Source organism: Palaemon carinicauda, chromosome 18 (genome assembly GCF_036898095.1).
Source record: "Palaemon carinicauda isolate YSFRI2023 chromosome 18, ASM3689809v2, whole genome shotgun sequence".
Taxonomy (NCBI): Eukaryota; Metazoa; Arthropoda; class Malacostraca; order Decapoda; family Palaemonidae; genus Palaemon; species Palaemon carinicauda.
In genome coordinates, this window is record NC_090742.1 from 32,033,587 (window position 1) to 32,054,706 (window position 21,120).

At 46.8% G+C, this 21,120-nt stretch overlaps 1 protein-coding gene across 1 annotated transcript in view; it reads left to right on the top strand.

The window, feature by feature from the left end:
- The window catches only part of LOC137657749 (protein KRI1 homolog), a 216,275-nt gene that overhangs the window by 13,846 nt on the left and 181,309 nt on the right, over positions 1–21,120 (top strand). The window lies entirely within an intron of this gene.

Below are 21,120 nucleotides of genomic sequence, written 5' to 3' on the forward strand. Positions count from 1 at the left end.
TAAAGAACGCGTACTTCCAGATCCCAGTCCATCCGTCTTGAAGGAAGTACTTAAGATTCAGCCTGGACAACAGAAAATACCAGTTCAAGGTGCTGTGCTTCGGTCTTTCAACAGCACCACAAGTCTTCACTAGAGTGTTCACCCTAGTGTCATCTTGGGCACACAGGATTGGCATCCGTCTCCTCCGTTATCTGGACGACTGGCTAATCCTAGCACACTCGGTGTCAACCCTTCTTCAACACCGAGACAAACTTCTGAGACTTTGCCAAGATCTGGGGATCATGGTAAATCTCGAGAAGTCTTCTCTGCTTCCCACTCAAAGACTGGTATACTTAGGCATGATTATAGACACCACTCTCCAGAAAGCCTTCCCATCAGACGACAGGATAGCAAGGCTGAGAAAGGTCGCAAGACCTTTTCTCAGACGAGAAGAACTTCCAGCCCAATCGTGGCTACATCTCCTCGCTCACCTTTCATCGCTGGCCCGTCTAGTTCCCAATGGTCACCTCAGAATGAGATCCCTCTAGTGGCAACTCAAGTCCTGGTGGAATCAAGCATACGACTCCCCGGACATCTAGATCCCCTTGGGACCTGCGGAACTAACAGACCTCCAGTGGGGGGTGACGAAAGGGAGTGGATCTTCTCGCCCACGTGCTGCACCACACAACCTCAGGCCTCTGGTCAGAGTCAGAAAAGTACCTCCACACAAATCTCCTAGAGATGAAGGTCGTCTTTCTGACCCTTCAACAGTTTCAACAGTACATGGCAAGTCACTCTGTGGTGGTGGTGGTGATGAGCGACGACACCAAAGTAGTGACCTACGTCATCAAGCAAAGAGGTAATTTTTTGCAGCAACTATCCCATCTCGCAATAGAGATACTGAGATGGGCCGAGATCCATTCGATACCACTATCAGCACGCTTCATTCCAGGCAAAAGGAACGTGCTCGCCGACAACCTGAGCAGACCATCTCAGATAGTGAGTACCGAGTGGTCTTTGGATCATCCAGTAGACAACAAAGTCCTGACTTTGTGGAGTTCTCCGACTGTGGACCTCTTTGCAACGGCCCTGAACTTCAGGCTCCCACTGTACTGTTCCCCAGTCCCAGACCCCAAGGCTCTCTGGCAAGATGCTTTCCAACAACGGTGGGACAACATCGATGTTTACACCTTTACCCCGTTCTGTCTGATGAGGATGGTACTCAACAAGACCAGAACATCGGTCAATTCAATGATCCTCATAGCTCCGCTATGGCATCACGTAGAATGGTTTCCGGACCTTCTGCAACTCCTAATGGAGCCTCCAAGAGAACTCCCTCCACGACACAATCTACTTAAACAACCACACGCCAACATCTTCCACAAAGCCGTAGCCTCGCTACGACTTCACGCCTGGAGATTATCCAGCATCTCTCTGAGAGAGGATTTTCGCAACAAGTTGTGATCAGGATGTCTGGACATTTGCGGAAATCATCAGCAGCAGTGTACCAGGCCTTCAGACTGAGAGGAATGGACATTTCTTCATTGCTAGAACTTTCTCTACTTATAAGGAGTTATGCACTTACCTGCCCCCAGCCAGAAGTGAGACCTCCTCCATGGAACGTGGTTAGAGTTCTCAGGTCTCTTAAGAGACCTCCCTATGAACCATTACGCCAGGCATCAGATCGTCACCTGACTTGGAAGACGGTGTTCCTGCTAGCTTTGACCTCGGCCGAGCGAGTCAGCAAACTTCATGGTTTCTCATATGACCTCGCCCATTCAAGGGGATGGGGAGAGGTAACGTTCAGCTTCATCCTTCAGTTTATTGCTAAGACTCAGAACCCGGGAGTGGCGGATCCTCGATTCGGCTCCTTCCTGATTTCTAGAGTCCGTACTGTAACAAATGACCCAGACCATCTCTTACTATGCCCAGTAAGGAGCTTGAGGCTGTACCTCAAGAGAACAGCTGCAGCCCGTCCTCGTGTGCCAGCACTATTCGTCAGCACAGGAAGGACTAAGAGGAGGGTCACCAAGAACACCATCTCTGAATGGATTCGCAGGGTCATTGACCTTGCACTGAATCCAGACCCTCCTCTGTCATGTAGCCCCAGAGCACATGATGTTAGGGGCATAGCTACGTCCCTGGCCTTCAAAAGAAATTTTTCAGTAACGCAGGTTCTTCAAGCTGGGGTGTGGAAACGATAGAACACGTTCACATCCCACTACCTACAAGACGTGACTCACAGGAGACTCTATACATTTTCTATCGGTCCTGTGGTGGCTGCACAACACCTGGTTTAAAACCTCAAGCTCCTTATTGGACAAGTAGCAGAAGGTTGAGGGCATTGTTACCCGGTTTTAGTCTGCATGAATGAAAAGGTTTGACTGGCCCTTATTCTTTTCTTCATCATCCCCTCTCTTGGGGAAAGCAGCATCCTGGGTTCTCTGCATAGCTGACTGCAAACCACTGCAGGTAAACCATGCTCCCTTGTGTTCCTAGTATTAAGATTGATACTGTTACGTCTCATACCCTGACGAGGTGGTATTGGGAAAATCTTAGTGCACAAGTTTCCATCTAAAGAACTTTGAAACAACTTTCTAGGACGAGTCACACTTCTACATGCCTTCACACACAGCTTGTGTAGGCTACAGACCTTGCGTAGCAAGGTTTTAGTGAGGTGCAAGGACTCCTTATTTCTTGATTGCTAACACACTTAAATAAGGAGCCCCCGGGCAAAGCCAAAAAGCCAGATTGGCTGGGACGGCCACCCTTCCGAATGGGTGAGTCACCCCGAACTATTCTATCCAGCACCAGATTTTCTTCTGCCGCCATACTGGCAACATAGAAGGAATTCACTCTTGATTAACCAGGATTTTAGCAGTATATTGGTGATGTACTCTTATATACGGGTTTTGGCATTCGCTTATTTGGTTTTGTTTGATATTTGATCGCTATGTTATAGCTTAAAAGGTAGGATTAGAAACTTTTCAACCTATTATAAACTAACGAAAGCATTATGGCGGTAGATAAACACCCCTCCTCATCGATGACGTCAGTCATATGACGTAAGCTTGAGTATGACTTGCATTTTCTTTCTTTTTCTACAAAGAATGATAAGTTAATACTATCTTACAAAGTATTTAGTTATATAAAATGAAAGGATTATGTTGTTTTAAGAAAATTATTGTCCTTTTGGTATGCTTTCTTTGGATAATCTTTGATCTGTTTTAAAGATTATCTGGCGATCAGTTTATTTATGCTACGCAGTCCTCAGTCTATCGTTACAGTATTACTCTTTGTATCGATATTTATGAAAAGTACATTTTTCAATATTAATCTTACCCGATAATCATGTAGCTGTCAACTCCGTTGCCCGACAGAATTCTACGGAAGGGATACGCCAGCGATCGCTATACAAGAGGGGGGTGTACTCACAAGCGCCACCTTTGGCCAGGTACTGCAGTACTTCTTGTTGACACCACCTCAATTTTTCCTCTGTCGTGCCTCCGGCTAGACCTACATGGATACGCTGTTGATTCTGGAGTTTTTTGCTCACGATTTGGTGATGTATTTGCTCTAGAGTTTAGCTTTCGCTATTCAGGAAGTTTTATCATTAGCTTAGCTAGCTTTTGGAATTAATTTGATTAATTATGGTGACGAAGAGAGTATGAACTCTCTTTCACTTTTAAATGGCCGACCCTTCCCTTAGACGGAAGTGTTGGTGTCTAAGAGAGTATAGACTCTCTTTCTTAATTTTGCTTAACAAAAGTTATAGATTTATTTTATATCTCTCCGCCTTTTATAGGCCTCTTCGATTAACTTCCTTTTATTATAAACTTTTTAAAATTAATTTTTATATTTGTTTATATTCGACCTTTCCTAATAGTAGGCGGTCTTTTCTTGGTACCGAAGTTAATTAACATTGAGCCCGTCATTTCGGTTTTACCTGTTAACATATTATGCTATTTTAATGTTTTTGAAAGAATTTCTTTGATAGTCTCGTACTGTTTTCAAAGTTGAACTAACGTTTTGTTTTGTCTCTGCAGTTGTTGACGTTCAGAACGTTCAACTTGCGCTCTATCGTTACGATAGAGAGAGAATTTTCACGGTGTCACGTTGCAGTAAGAGTAACCGTTTCTAGCGTTTTGTTCATTCTTTCTTAGCTTAATGGTTTTAATTCTAATAAAGGAACTTTTTATTTGGGAAATCTTTCAGTTTTTTTCCTTTAACAATAATATGTTTTAACGATATATATGATTGGGCTCTTCTCTCAGGTTCTAAGTCAAGAGAGATAGAGACGGAGGGAGAGAGAGGAGGATAAACGTTTCGTTCAAGCGAGTAACGTTGTTATCGTTTTTGCTCTTCTCCCTAGTCTCTTTAGGGGAAGAAGGTAAACGTTTCTAGAGTTTTATTCTTGTTCTCAAGCTTTATGCGGTGAGAGATTTTAAACGTAGTTTATTTGATCTAGTGTTTAGTCTCTTTCCAGCCACTGAATTATTTATCTTTCATTAGATTTTTCTGTTACATTGTAATTCTGTTTTCGCAATTACTAACTTTTAAGGAAGGATAGAATTGCGTGTTTCAGGTACAAACCACTTAAAGTTTCGAGTTCAGTGAAATAAGTGCAAACAGAAAATCAAAAGTGATAAGTGATTAGCGCAAAGTGTTACAGTGTTGCGTTCGAGGGTTCGTCTGTTCGTGCCAGTTGTTCGCCTAGTCTGGGACCTCTTACAAGCTCCCAAGCCCAGGGGAGAAGTAATGTCGAAGGACTTATGGGTTCAGCAGGCCTTGATCGACGAACAGACGTTTTCCCTCCGTGGTTTCGGGTGTATCTACACACGTTGCCGACGTGATCACCCCACCCACACAAAGACGAGAGAGCCCTTTTATTCCTCGTCTGCGGAAGAGGTTTCTCGCAGAAACCATGGACCAAATCTTGCAGCTTTTAAGTGCAAGTCGGTCCCTTCCGCACAAGTCCAACTCCTAGGTGTAGCCATTAGCCCTGGGTCAGTTCGGACTTGCTGCAGTACGACAACTGCACACCTCCCAGAGAGGCAAGGTGGTATCGCAACAGGCAGTAGCTCCGTCTGTTGCCGCACCAGCTGTTTTAGACCCTCAGTCTCAACGGACAGTAGCTCCGTTTGTTGTTGTCTTTCTTAAACTCTAGTGGTCTATATTGCAGACAATGCAGTCTCAGCTTGCGGTGTTGATGCAGGAGTTTCAGGCAGAGAAGGTTAATACACCTCCTCCTGCGAACGCTCCTCCCCCTCTGCGCAGTACAATCTGCCAGACGTTTGAGGTTGAGGTTCCTCTAGCTACCTCCATGCGTGAGCTGCCGCGTTGGGAGTTGCCAGATACCAGCGCTGTGCAGCAACCTCCACTTTCCTTGAGGCTGGAGCCTCTTACCACGCAGCAACCTCCTCAACAATGGGGGCAGGAGCCTTATGCCTTACAACCTCCTCTTCCCTTGAGACAAGAGTTTCTTGCAGTAAGACCATCCTCGAGGCAGCAACCTCTTGAGGTACGACAACCTCTACCATCCTTGAGGCAGCCACCTCAGCTCTCGCAGCTGCAACCTCAACTCTCGAGGCAAGCACCTCAAGAACCTCAACTCGTGAGACAGGAGCCGCGTTCTGCGCAGCCGCCACCTCAACTCTCGCAGCTCACACCTCAAGAACCTCAACTCGTGAGTCAAGAGCCTCTCTCTGCGCAGCCACCTCAACCCTTGAGGCAAGCGCAACTCTTGAGGCAGGAACCTCATGCTATGAGTCAGCCACCTCAACGCATGCATCTGCCACTTTCTCCTCAGCTTGAGCCTCTTCCCATTCAACTTTGAAATAACAAATGACAATAATAACACCTCATTACTTTCATAACTTGCATTTGTAAAACATATACATGTATGCCTACACAAACGTTATGATAATGGAGGTTATTCGTATTACTTGAAAAAAAAAAAAAAAAAAAAAAATATATATGTATTCCTTGCAATATATTTTTAACAAAATCGCAAAAATATGGCAAAAATATCTTCAAAACAAAAATGAATCATGAGTTATGAATGTAATGTAAATATTATGTTGATTTTAAAACCCCATGCAAGCATGCATGAAGTAATGCAGTGTTGCCAACAGGGCGAGTTTCCCTTTCCTGAGGTGAAGTAGATTATAGTACGTATATTTAGTGCAGCTTAATTCTACGATTATCATGCCGGCTATCAAATTCATCAACAAAACAGTCTAAATCAATTCCCTCGGCACGTGCACTTTCAATGGACAGTAATGCGATATTACTCAATCTAGCACTGGTCATGGAATTTCTGAGAAATGTTACACGCCATGCAACATGCTCTGCTTACCTTACAGCATGCTCTACTTACAGCATGCTCTACATACAGCATGCTCTGCATACCTTACCGCATGCTTCTCAGTCACACATCTTTAGTTGTTGCCAACTCACTAGACTGTCAAGCAGTTTCATAACGTTGCCTTCTAGTCTGCTGCTTTTGCACCAGTGAAACCCTCACTGAGAGAACTTAGCTTTTCTCGGATATGGTCCCTGTAGATGAGAAAGTGCTTTTCTCCCTCCTTCTGATATTCCCTTGAGGACTCTGTCATTTGGAGAGGAGCCTTTAGCTGCGTAGCCTCCTATGGACTTTTATTTAAGCATAACATGCTTCCAGGGAAGGTAATGGTTCCACTTCAGTCGCTAACCCCGTCTGTTACCACACCTGCTCCCATAGACCTTGAGCTGTGTTGCAAGACATGCAGTCCAAGCTTAGTCCTTGTTAGAGGATTTTTTGTTTACGGAGTCAGTGTGTCACTGGGAAGACGTTCAACAACCAGCAGAAGTGACTTGTTGTGACGCAGTGCGGCAACCTCAGCAACCCGATAAGGAGTTGTCTGTACGACCCAGACAGTCTAGACAGCTTCGGGTTGTCACTGTACTTCCTCGCTTCCCCATGGTTGACAGTTCACAGACTGTGCAGCAGTACCATGATCTTGTGTCCGGCTCCGTCAGACGACTGGCTTTTAAGAGCTCCCACAAGTCGTCGCTGTCTGGAGATTCTCAGATGGACTATGGATCTGACCAAGGAACTGGGCCTCCTGGTCAATTTTGAGGAGTCCCAGCTCGTCCCATTCCAGACCATTGTCTACCTGGGTATGGATCTTCAGAGTCGAGCTTTTCGGGCTTTTCCGTCGGCCCCAAGGATCTTCCAAGCCCTAGAATGCATCCAGAGCATGCTGAGAAGGAACCAATGCTCAGTCAGGTAGTGGATGAGTCTAACAGGGACACTTTCATCGCTGGCCCTGTTCATCGTGTTAGGGAGACTCCACCTCCCCCCCCTTCAGTATCATCTAGCTGCTCACTGGATAAAGGACATGACGCTAGAGACGGTCTCAGTTCCTGTTTCCGAAGAGAGGAGGTCTTCTCTCGCGTGGTGTAAGAACAGCTTTCTTCTCAAGGAAGTCTACCTTTGGCTGTTCAGAAACCCGACCGCCGTCTCCTCTCGGACGCATCAGACACGGGCTGGGGTGCGACTTTGGACGGACAAGAATGCTCGGGAACATGGAATCAGGAGCAAAGGACACTTCACATCATTGCAAGGAGTTGTTGGCGGTTCTTCTGGCCTTGATAAACTTCAAGTCCCTCCAGCTTAACAAGGTGGTGGAGGTGGACTCTGACAACACCACAGCCCTGGCTTACATCTCCAAGCAGGGAGGGACTCTTTCGTGGAAGTTGTTCTAGATCGCAAGGGACCTCCTCATCTGGTCAAAAGATCGAAAGCTCACGCTGGTAACGAGGTTCATTCAGGGCGGTATGAATGTCATGGCAGATCGCCTCAGCCAGAAGGGTCAGGTCATCCCCACAGAGTGGACCCTTCACAAGAATGTTTGCAGCAGACTTTGGGCCCTGTGGGGTCAGCCAACCATAGATCTGTTCGCTACCTCGATAACCTAGAGACTCCTGTTGTATTGTTCTCCGATTCCAGACCCAGCAGCAGTTCACGTGGATGCTTTTCTGCTGGATTGGTCCCATCTCGACCTGTATGCATTCCCGCCGTTCAAGATTGTCAACAGGGTACTTCAGAAGTTCTCCTCTCGCAAAGGGACACGGCTGACGTTGGTTGGCTCCGCTCTGGCCCGCGAGAGAATGGTTCATAGAGGTACTGCAATGGCTGGTCGACATTCCCAGGACTCTTCAACTAGGAGTGAACCTTCTACGTCAACCTCACGTAAAGAAGGTACACCCAAACCTCCACGCTCTTCGTCTGACTGCCTTCAGACTTTCGAAAGACTCTCAAGAGCTAGGGGCTTTTCGAAGGAGGCAGCCAGAGCAAGGAGAACATCCACTCTCAGAGTCTATCAGTCTCAAGGGGAAGTCTTCCGAAGCTGGTACAAGACCAATGCAGTTTCCTCAACCAGTACCACTGTAACCCAGATTGCTGACTTCCTGTTACATCTAAGGAAAGTAAGATCCCTTTCAGCTCCTACGATCAAGGGTTACAGAAGTATGTTGGCAGCGGTTTTCCGCCACATAGGCTTGGATCTTTCCACCAACAAAGATCTACAGGACCTCCCTAGGTCTTTTGAGACCTCAAAGGAACGTCGGTTGTCCACTCCAGGCTGGAATCTAGACGTGGTCCTAAGGTTCCTTATGTCATCAAGATTTGAACCTCTCCAATCAGCCTCTTTTTAGGACCTCACATTAAAAACTCTTTTCCTCGTGTGCTTGACAACAGCTAAAAGAGTAAGTGAGATCCACGCCTTCAGCAGGATCATAGTTTTCACATCTGAAACGGCTACATGTTCCTTGCAGCTCGGTTTTTGCTAAACGAGCTTCCTTCACGTCCTTGGCCTAAGTCGTTCGAGATCCCAAGCCTGTCCAACTTGGTGGGGAATGAACTGGAGAGAGTACTTTGCCCAGTTAGAGCTCTTAGGTACTATCTAAAAAGCTCTTAACCTTTACGAGGACAATCAGAAGCCTTATGGTGTGCTATCAAGAAGCCTTCTTTTCCAAAGGTCTAAGAACTCAGTTTCTTACTATTCAGGCTTCTGATTAGGGAAGCACATTCTCATCTGAAGGAAGAAGACCTTGCTTTGCTGAAGGTAAGGACACATGAAGTGAGAGCTGTGGCTACTTCAGTGGCCTTCAAACAGAACCGTTCTCTGCAGAGTGTTATGGATGCAACCTATTGGAGAAGCAAGTCAGTGTTCGCATCATTCTATCTCAAAGATGTCCAGTCTCTTTACGAGTACTGCTACACCCTGGGACCATTCGTAGCAACGAATGCAGTAGTAGGCGGGGGCTCAGCCACTACATTCCCATAATCCCATAACCTTTTAACCTTTCTCTTGAATACTTTTTATGGGTTGTACGGTCGGCTAAGAAGCCTTCCACATCCTTGTTGATTTGGCGGGTGGTCAATTCTTTCTTGAGAAGCGCCGAGGTTAAAGGTTGTGATGAGGTCCTTTAGTATGGGTTGCAGCCCTTGATACTTCAGCACCTTAGAGTTGTTCAGCCTCCTAAGAGGAACGCTGCGCTCAGTAAGGAAGACGAACTTATTTAAGGCAGAGTAATGGCTCAAGTCGACTTCCTTACCAGGTACTTATAATTTCATTGTTATTTTGAATAACTGATAATATGAAATACGGGATACTTAGCTTCTTGATATACATGTACACTGGTTTTCACCCACCTCCCTGGGTGTGAATCAGCTACATGATTATCGGGTAAGATTAATATTGAAAAATGTTATTTTCATTAGTAAAATAAATTTTTGAATATACTTACCCGATAATCATGATTTAATTGACCCACCCTTCCTCCCCATAGAACCAGTGGACCGAGGAAAAATTGAGGTGGTGTCAACAAGAAGTACTGCAGTACCTGGCCACAGGTGGCGCTTGTGAGTACACCCCCCTCTTGTATAGCGATCGCTGGCGTATCCCTTCCGTAGAATTCTGTCGGGCAACGGAGTTGACAGCTACATGATTATCGGGTAAGTATATTCAAAAATTTATTTTACTAATGAAAATAACATTTTTCTTTAAAAACTAAATTGTTCCGTAACTGGAATACATACCACGCTATTTAATAGGGGTATTACTTTCGGCGTAGCTGAAATGGCGAGCCATTAAAATTTAACGAGGGTTTACTACCCACACCGCTAGTTAGCGGGGGAAGGGGAGGGTAGCTTGCTAACCCCCTCACACACACCTGTGCTTGAGCTCACTTTACTTTTGGCTCGGAGCGAGAACGGTTTTTTCCTCTCTCTCTCCTCGCCTATTTTGGACTGCCATTAATTTTTGTCTTTTAACTTACTTTTTCTTATACTGTACTTGTATATATATATATATATATATATATATATATATATATATATATATATATATATATATATAAACATTCTTAATGTTTATGTATATATATATGTGTATAGAAATGTAGTAAGTTTCCTTTTCAGTGTTTGTGCTGTGTGTGTGATATACGACAACGACACTTGCGTAGTAGCAAGGCCAGCACAGTTCCACTTCGTGGGGAACGGCCTCTCCCTCTCTGGTCCATCGGTCTTCCCGTCGGCATATATCTGTTAACTCGGCTGCTGCTGGGGAATCGTCATCACCTGGACCCTCTTCATTCAACTATTGTCTTCGCCTTTTCCTCTTTTCCTACGGGAAACTTGGATTCTGAGCGAAGGGAATGTGGCCTTTTAAGGATTGACTACGGTCTCTCTCTTCTTGAGGTCGTTCACCTTTACTACACCAACGTACTATTGTGGAAGCTCCTTTCCCTTGTGCGGGTAGTGGTTCTCACTATTAGTGAATATTCTTAGCTGATTTAAATAATTATAATTCTGTTTTTATTACAGTTACTCCGCTCCCCCCCTTCTCCCGTGGATGTCATCTGGGGAAGGAAGGGCGCATACTTAATTCTTATTTTATGTTATTCCCTCGGGGTTCATCTTCGGAGTTCCTCCCTAGGGAATTTCTGTTAAATAATTAATTAATTTTATTTTCCCAGTTAACTATGCAGTTTTTCTTCGTTCGACTAAAGAGTGCCAACGAAGCAGAGCTGTTCTGTTCATGCTTGGGGAATCTGCTGTCACTGCCGTCCCTCAGAGGACGTTGTCATGGGCGTCATCCCTTCTCTTAGAAGTACTCCCGTAACAACATGGGCAGCACTTCAGATTATCTTAGAACGCTAAGGAGGTTCGCCTCCAGGGATTGGACAACTTCCCTTCCGAGGGAGATTTCCTCCCCAGGTGTGAGGTTGTTTCTCCCTTCAGAGGGAGAACTTCCCATACCTTAATAAATTCATCGCCTCCGACTACTGTTGCTGCCCTTCGGCCAGACTTCTCTCCCCCCTTGCTGAGTTTCTCTTCCTTCAGGGGTGGAGCACAGTCTTGGCAAGTCTCTTCTACGAAGTGTTCACCTCTCTCGTTCGCGAGAGGCCACTCATAGAGACTCCTCTTCGGAGGATCGCTACTGCTAAGGTCAGCTTGCTGATCCACCAGCCCTAAGGGGCATCATCCTGGGCGTCTTCTAGTCTCTTGTACGAAGTGTTCACCTCTCTCGTTTGCGAGAGAGGCCACTCATAGAGACTCCTCTTCGGAGGATCGCTACTGCTAAGGTCAGCTTGCTGATCCACCGGCCCCAAGGGGCGTCATCACGAGTGTCTTCAAGTCTTTTCTACGAAGTATTCACCTCTCTCGTTCGCGGGAGAGGCCTCTCATAGAGTCACCTCTTCGGAGGATCAAGCAGACCTTCCAGTGACCTACCGATCTACCAGCGCAACTTTGTGCTGCAACGTATTCCTTTGGACTTCGGTCCTGAACTCTAACACGGACCTTTTACGGTCCCCATCGGTGGATGCTCGCCCTTCCAAAGGGCACAACCCACTTCCTGATCGTCCTGCCAGCTGACCTACCGATCCACCAGCGCAACCTTGCGCTGCAACGAAGGACTTCGGTCCTGGACTCTCCCACAGACCTGCTTACGGTCCCCATCGGTGGATGCTCGCCCTTTTTTAAAGGGCACATCCCAGTTCCTGATTGTCATGCCACTGGTCAACCTACCAGCTGACCCTCCAACCTACTAGTGTTACCTTCGCGCGCGTGCGCTCGTCGATATTCTCACGCGCGCAAGCGCCGACGATCTTCCGCGCGCGGGAACCGATGGTCTCGCGCGCGCTCGCCGACATTCTTACACGCGCAAGCGCCAACGATTTTCCGCGCGCGGGCACCAATGGTCTCCCGCACGCGCGCTCTTATATACGTGCGCGGGTACCAATGGTTTCCCGCGCGCTTTTGCCGACATTCTTACGCGCGCGAGCGCCGACGATCTTCCACGCGGGGGTGCCGATGGTCTCCCGCGTGCGCCGATAGTCTCGCGCGTGCCAACAGTCTTGTACGCTCGCACGCGTCGACGATCTTCCGCTCGCACGCGCCGACGATCTTCCGCTCGCGGATGCCGATGGTCTTCCGCGCGCGCGCCGATGATTTTCTGCACAGGGCGCCGCTGGTCTCCCGCACGCGCCGATGATTTTCCAAGCGCGCAAGCGCCAATGCTCTTGCGCGCTCTCCAATAGTCTTGCACGCGCGCGTGGCAACAGTTCCGCGCGTACAGCCCGACTTTCTTCGCCGTGCGAGTGACTAGGGTCTCCCGCACGCGCACCAACAGTATTGCGCGTGTGCGTGCCGACTTCCTTCTGCGTGCGGGCGCCGATGGTATCGTGCACGTGCGCCAACAGTCTACCGCGCAACCGCACCAACGGCCTTACGCGCGGGCGTGCGCCGACGGCCTTTGCGAGTGCGCGCTCCAATAATCTTGAGTGCACGCACACAGCCTTCCATGCGCGCCGACGGTCTTCTACGTGTGGATGCCGATGGTCTTTCGCACACTCGCCAACAATCTCCACGTAGTAGTCTCACGCACGCACCAATGCTCCCACTCTTGCGCAACCAGTCACACGCTTCGGTGCATTCTAGGGAGAATGCACAAAACTACACAGTGCCTTACGGCGCGCCAGCGATCTTCCTCACTTTCCTACGCCCTCCTGCGCAGTTACGGTCCCGGATTCATGCGCCAGCTCTTGCCAAAGAGTCAAGGCTTGCAGATTCAGTGCACTAGCTGTTGTCTAAGAACCAGCGCTTGCCTGCTCTCCAGGTAGATATTAAGCACCAGCATCATCCTGTGTGCCATCGCTCCAGACTCACCTACACACTCGCGCAATTGTCAGTAAAAAGGAGTAAAACCTTTTGGACAGGTCACCATTGCACCATTCCTCCCCGCAAGCACATGAATATTGCCACCGGGAAAAGAGGAATAAGGCTCCACAGGAGGATTCAAGATCCCGAAAATTCCATCCTACAAGGGAATCGAATCGGGGAATCCTTGGTCCCTGTCTCTTCTGAAGTTTCTATTTTCCTTGACAGATCAGCGGCAGCAAACAGGAAAGCATCAACAGACTGATCTCTAGATCACTGTTTGCTGATGGCTAGTTCACAGTTTACTGATCGCTAGGTCGCCGATCACCAGATCGCCAATTGCTAGCTCAATGTTGATCTGTGACCTCTAGTCCTTCCAATGACTAACGATCTCCAATTGCTAGCATTTCCAATCATCGATTGCTAGTCAATAACCAGTCATCAGCTTGCTGATCACTAGATCACCGATGGGCAGCTCATCTTTCTTCGATCATTGAACTCAGCTCGCTGATCTCTGACCAGCCCCTCTTCAGCTTGCTCATCTCTAACCAAACATGGGGGACCATAATCAGCTTGCTGATCTCGAACTCACCATCGGCGCACTGACCACCGATTCATCGGTCATCGGTTATTTGCCAGCAGTTCATGACTCGAACTTACTAGTCAACCACTTCCTGTAGTTTCTAGATCAGAAGTTATACAACATACTTCTCGCTACTGGCCGTTTGCCATCACGATAAGGTGATTGGTAAACGTTTGACAACCCTCATCAACGGCTTGCCAACAGGGAACTACTTGCGAGCACTCTCCAACTGCACAGTATCCACGATACCCAACGGTTAACCATTAATTAACATTCGCCAGATTGATTTTATTCTAAGGAATAGCATCAATCCCATCAGGGCGCGTGGTAAGGCTAAGCGTGGCCTTCCTTCTAAAGAAATTTTCTCTCAGAGAAGAATTCTTACCCTGGGTATCGCTCCTGATCCTTTACAACACGAGTCAAGACTCCAGCGTCGACAATCTTCCATGCAAAAGGATCACCAAGGAGCTGTCCCTTTGGGTCGATGTCCACACCATGTTGGAGGTCGATCGAGGGCTAAGACCTCAGGTCTTCATTTGCACACTGGACCTAAAGGACACTTACACCCAGGTCCAAACCATCCATCTAGGAAGGTTGCAAGATTCAGTCTAGACAAACAAGAAACCCCAGTTCAAGGCACAGTGCTTCGGTCTTTCCAGTACACCCATCCTGGTCTCACAGGATCGGCTTCTGTCTCCGTTCTCTCGGGACGACTGACTGATCTTAGCAGACTCAGTGGCAACCTTGCATTAACACTGAAACTTCTGAAGTCTTTTTTACCAAGATCCAGTGATCAGGGTAAACCTACGGAATCTTCCCTACTTTCCTCCCAGGAGACTGGTGTATCTGGGAATGATTCTAAACATCAATCTCCACAAAAACCTTCTCGAAACAAGAACGACTTCCATTCCAGGAGACTGGAGTCGGAAAAAGAAGAAAGGAGTGACCATAGTGCTGCACCACAGGACCTCAGCCCTCTGGACAGAGCCCGAAGGTACCTTCACTTAAATCTCTTGAGAGATGAAGGCCAACTTTCCGGTCCTTCAACAGCCTCATCGGTTCCTAACAGACCACTCAGTGATGTGATGGTCGACACATCGCACACCACATAGAGACTCACATCGACAAGCAAGTAGGAACTGGCTTGTAGACTCTTCCCATCTAATAGTATAAACACTAAGATGGGCCAAAGTCTGTTCGGTACCACTTTCAGCCCGCTTCATTCCAGACTGGAAGAACAGGCACGCCGACAATCTGTGCACAGCATCTCAGATAGGTATACCGAATGGACTTTGGATCGCCATGTAGCCAACAAAGTCCCGACTTTACGAGGTCCTCCAACTAGGGAGTCTGTTCACAATGCTCCTGAACCTCAGGCTACTGTTGCTCACCAGCCCTAGACCCCAAGGCTCTCTGGCAACAACGGTGGGTACAACAATGACGTTTACGTCTCGTCCTTATTTTATCTGGAGAAGGGCACTCAACAAGGCTAGAATATCGGTCAACCTCTCAAGGACTCTCCTAGCTCCACTATGGCATTATGTAGAAAGGTCTCCAAACCTTTTGCAACTCCTGATAGAGCCTCCAAGAGAACCTTCTCCGCATAACAGACAACCCACTTCGACACCTACCACAAGCTATAGCTTTGCTATGAGTGTATGCCTGAAGACTACCCAATACCTCTTTGCAAAAAGGTTGTCTAGATACCTGAGGAATTCCTCAGCATCAGTCTACCAGGCAGTATCACGTCTTGTGTGGTTGGTGTCATGGGAAAGTCTCTTTCCACTCGATACCTCGATTCCAACAATAGCGGAATCCTCGAGTATATGCAATAGGAAAAGATCCCCTATTCAGTTTCGACAGGTAGAGATGATCACTCAACCTTGATCCTTCACCTTGATACTGAAAGAAAGGGACACCCTCTCATCGATAGACTTTTCCTAACTCATACGGACTTACAACTTGCCTTTCCCCAGTCGGAATTGAGACCTTCCTCTCAGAACATGGTTCAATCTCCGATCCCTAAAGGGATCTCCTTGTGTTCCACTTCACCAGGCAACAAATTTCCTCCTGATTTAAGAACACAATGTTCCTACACACTCGGACAGCAACCATACGAATCAAGGAACTTCATGGTCTCTCTTTCGACATCACCCATTATTGAGAAGGGCGAAAGACAATGTTCAGTTTTGTCCCTGATTATGTCACCAGACACAGTCTCCAGAGGTGACGGATCCTACACAAGTCTCAACTAGGTAACAGATGATCCAGATCATCTGTTACTGTACCCAGAGTAAGGCATGAGACTTTACCTAAAGAAAACGGCAACAGCCTGCCCGGGTCCCTCCTCTTGTCAGCACCGAGAGAGACTAGAGAAGGATCACCGAAACATCATCTCGACATGACGACTCATAGTGTCGGGCATAACTATGCCCCTGGTCCTTCTTAGCAGATTACTCTGTGACGCAGGTTTTACAAGAAAGGATGTGAATGCTCCAGGTGACTTTCACAACCTTTCTCCTGCAAGACGTGACCCACAGGAACTCGATACGATCTCTATCGGTCCGGTGGTGGCTGCACAACAGCTGGTTGTATACCTCAAGCTCCTTATTGGACAAATAGCAGGAGGTTGAGGGCACTGTTACCCGGTTTGAGTCTGCGTGAATGAAAAGATCTGACTGGGTCTTATTCTTTTCTTCATCCTACCCTCTCGTGGGGAAAGCAGCATTCTGGGTTCTCTGCTTAGCTGACCTCAAACCACTGCAGGTAAACCATGCTTCCTTGTGTTCCTAGTATTAAGACTAATACTGTTACGTTCCCATACCCTGACAAGGTGGTATTGGGAAAGTCCTAGTCTACAAGTTTCCATCTAAAGAACTTCAGAATAACTTCCTAGGACGAGTCACACTTCTTCATACCTTCACACACAGCTTGCGTAGGCCGCAGTCCTTGTGTAGCAAGGTTCTAGCGAGGTTCAGGGACTCCTTATTTCTTGGGTGCTTACACACAAATAAGCCCCGGGCAAAGCCAAAAAGCCAGACTGGCAGGGACGTCCACCCTTCCTAATGGGTGAGTCACCCCTATTAAATAGCGTGGTTTGTATTCCAGTTACGGAACAAATGACAAATTCGTAGATAATTTGTATTTTTCCTAACTATGCAAACCTTAGCTATTTAATCAAACTTACCCGCCAGCCCTATCCCCCTTGAAGTCCTACCTCCAAGCAAAGTGAGCTCAAGCACAGGTGTGTGTGAGGGGGGGTGTAGCAAGCTACCCTCCCCTACCCCCGCTAACTAGCGGTGTGAGTAGTAAACCCTCGTTAAATTTTAATGGCTCGCCATTTCAGCTACGCCGAAAGTAATACCTCTATTAAATAGATAAGGTTTGTATAGTTAGGAAAAATACAATTTTAAATATTAAACTTAGCCGGTGAATACAGTATATAATAGCTGACGTCTCCGACGGCTCGACAGATTCCCAAAAACTCGCGAGCGATCGCCGTGAAGGTTGCGGGTGTGACCACCAGCGCCGATTATCGGCCAGATACCGCATATACTTGTCAACATCTCCAGTTCTTCTCTGTCGGTCTTGTCGACAAGTTGGTTCCACTCGCTTTATGACCTCGAGTTTTCTACCGAATTGGTGAAGTACTTGGTTTTGGTTTTATTGCTTTCGCCGTGTTGGATTATTCGATTCTATCTTCAAAAGAAATGCTTTTGAAAGGAGAGGAAAAGTGTTTTGCCCTTGCTTTTTTTTTATCTCTGGTTTTCCCATAGAGAAAAGATGGCCGACCCTTCCCTCAGTGTACGGAAGTGTGTTTAAGGCTTTTAGTAATTATTTTATCACTTTATAAATTATTGTTGATATTTATAGATTTTCCTCTATATATTTTATATCTCACCCGCCTTTATTAGGCCTCTTCGATTAGCTTTCCATTTAACATCAAGATAAATTTTATGTTTTGTTTATATGCGGCCTTTACCTATTCCTTGTAGGCGGTCCTAACTTGGAAAACGAAGTTAAACAACGTTGAGCCCATTCAACTTTTATTTTTGTTAAGTTTAAATCAATTGCTCTGTAAGAGTTATGAAATGAATATTTTTTAGAAAATATTTTAAGAAATATATTCTTTGAATAGTCTTTGTGCTGTTTTTTCAAAGATGAACTAACGTTTGGTTTATTTATGCTACGCAGTTGCGCTCTATCGTTACGATAGAGAAAGAGAGAATCACGGTTTCACTTTGCGGAAAGAGTAAATCGATTTTGACGTTTTGTTCATTCTTCTTTCAAACTGAAGTGTTTTAGATTCTAATTTAAAGGAACTTGTTAATTTTCAATTTCTTAGTCCTTTCAGTTTTTTCCTTTGGTCAAATAACCTGTTTATTGACGAAGGGTAAGTGGGCCATTCTCTTGTGTGTGACAAGAGAGAGAGAGAGAGAGAGAGAGAGACGGAGAGAGAGAGAGAAAGAGAGAACGATCCGATCTTTATTCTCGTCCCAAGTCTCTGTACAAGGAGTTTGGGAGCGAGTAACGTTGTTCTCGATTCAGTTTTTTACTCTCGTCCCAAGTCTCTGTACGGGGAGAGAGGATAAAACGTTTTAGTTTTTATTCTCGTCCCAAGGCACTGTACGGTGAGAGATTGAAAACGTAGTCCTTAGTGAACTAGTGTTTAGTCTCCTCCCCAGTCACTGATCTTTTTAACTTTATATATTTCCGTTTTATTTGATATATATGTATATGTTTATTGATTTTTGCATGTGTGTTTCATTTTGTACTAATGTACTTACATTATACGACTCATTTCGTAATTCTAACCTTTTGATGTAAGGGAGAATTGCGTGCTTCAGGTAGAAATCAGTTTTATTCATGCCTAATGTGAAATTATTGAAAAATACGATATCAGTGAAGTAAGTGCAAAAAAAAAAAAAAAAAACATGTTCTGTGTTGCGACCGAGGGTTCGTCTGTTCGTGCTAGTCGCTCCCCTAGTCCGAGACCTCTTTCAGGCTCCCCTACACCAGGGAGAAGTAATGTCGTAGGACTTAAGGGGACGAGAGGCTTTAACCAACGTACAGACGTTCCCTCTTTGGTATCGGACGTTTCTCGTCAAGATCGCCCTTACCATAAGACGGGTGAGACTGTGTTCTCGTCATCCGAAGACTTTTCGCAAAAGAAACCTTGGCGCAAGGTTTCTAGACCCTTGAAGCGAAAGTCAGTCCCCTCAGGACAGGTCCAGCGTCCTGGCTGTAGCCATTGGTACAGCTCTGACCCTTTGCAGTCGTCGGAAGACTGTTCGCCTATTAAACGCATGCGTAACTCGGGGTCCGAGGGTCGCAGTAAAGGCAATGTTTTGCCAACACAGACGTTACTGTCGTCTCGGCCCGTTCCGACTCCCGTTGATCCTAAATGGGTTGTCCTGCAGGACATGCAGACTAAGCTTGCCTCCCTTATGGAGGAGTATGACGTTGAGCAGGTTCACGATGATCCTTCGCTTTCGAGTCGCCGTTACGCTGAACGAGACTCTGGCCGTCAGCCGCCCAAACGAGTATTTACTCGTCCGTTTGACGTTAGTGCTGACGTTTCTTGTACTTTGAAACGTGATGTCAGTAGTTTTTCACGTCAGTCACGTGACATGGATCCTCCCTCGCTGCAGTCTCGTGTTGACTTTCAGCCGCTGCCGCAGTCTCGTGTTGACGTTCAGCCGCTGCCGCAGTCTCGTGTTGAGCCGCAGCCCCGACCTGACGTTCGCCGACCGGCTCCGTTGCCTCGACGTGACGTTGAGTGTCAATCACCGCAGTCGGAGGTTGTTTTGCCTGCTTTGTCTATGCAGTCAAGGCAGTTCCGACGTGACGTCGAGCGTCAATCAACTTCAGTTGTTGTTGTTGGTCAGTCACAAGGATTTCATTCCTTTCAGCAGCGGCGTGACGTCGCTTCCTCTACTGCTACTGCTGCTCTTTTGCTTGTTGACATTGCCTGTCAAGCGTTGCCGCCGCGACAGGTCTCTCCTTTTCATGAGACTCGGCAATTGTCGGACGAGATTCCTTCAGATGAGGAAGTTGCTGATCCCCCTCCAACTGATATTCCTTTGGGGACTTTGTCAGACGGAGAGGAGCCTAAAGCTGCTCAGCCCTCTATGGACTTTAAAAAAATCATGCTGATTTTTAAGGATCTTTTTCCGGACCATTTTGTAACTGCTGCTCCTCGTTCGCCTCCGTCAGAGTTTACGCCAGGCCTAGCTACTTCGAAGCCTTCGTTTACTAAGCTAGTGCTCTCTCGCTCTTCTAAGAGAGCTTTACGTTTGCTAGGCGACTGGTTGATCACCTGGAGGAGTTTGGGGAAGACAGCCTTTGCTTTCCCTCCTTTTAAACTGGCTTCTAGAGCGAGCGTCTGGTATGACACGGGAAAAGTTCTCGGCTTGGGAGTTCCTGCCTCTGCCCAGGGAGACTCCTCAAGCCTCGTAGACTCTCCCCGTCGCCTGGCCATGAGACGCTCCAAGATTTTATGGTCAGCTTCAGAGCTAGACCATCTCTTGTTAGGAGCTTTTACGAGCGTTTGAAGTTTTTATTTGTTGGATTGGTCCCTGGGAGCCTTAAGTAAGAAGGTCTCTCCAGCTGTCAATGTATTGCTGTACAATTATGTCATGCATGAACAAGGCTATCAGGGATGGCTCCAATGATCTGACAGCCACGTTCACTGCAGGAACAAGGCTATCAGGGATGGCTCCAATGATCTGGCAGCCACGTTCACTGCAGGAGTACTTAAGATGTAAGTGCGCTCAATGTGTTCATTGTCAAGACAAACTTCACGATGAAGACTACCAAATCTGTCTTGGCAGCAGTAAGGGAAGGCGACTGGATGGTCTCTCTCGACCTTCAGGATGCATACTTCCACATCCCGATTCATCCAAACTTTCAACAACATCTGAGGTTTGTGGACGGGAAAGTAATGTACCAATTTCGAGCACTGTACTTCGGCCTCATTCCTGCTCCTCTTGTTTTTACAAGGCCCTTGCAAAATGTAGCAAGCTTTCTACATTTTTTGAGGATTCAGAGCCTCCCTTTATTTTGACGACTGGCTAATCAGGGCGTCGTCTTTATATCACTGTCTGGAGAGCCTCTAATGGACATTAGACCTAACCAAGGAGCTAGGTCTCATAGTGAACGTAGAGAAGTCGTAACTTACAGTACCCCATCCCAGACTATTCTTTATTTGGGAATGGAGATACAGTGTCTGATTTTTCGGGCCTTTTTCGTCTCCCACAAGAATGGAACAAGCTCTGTTAAAAGTCCTTCACTTGCAAGAGAAAAACAGTTGCTCTGTAAGAGTTTGAACTAGCCTCGTGGGAACTCT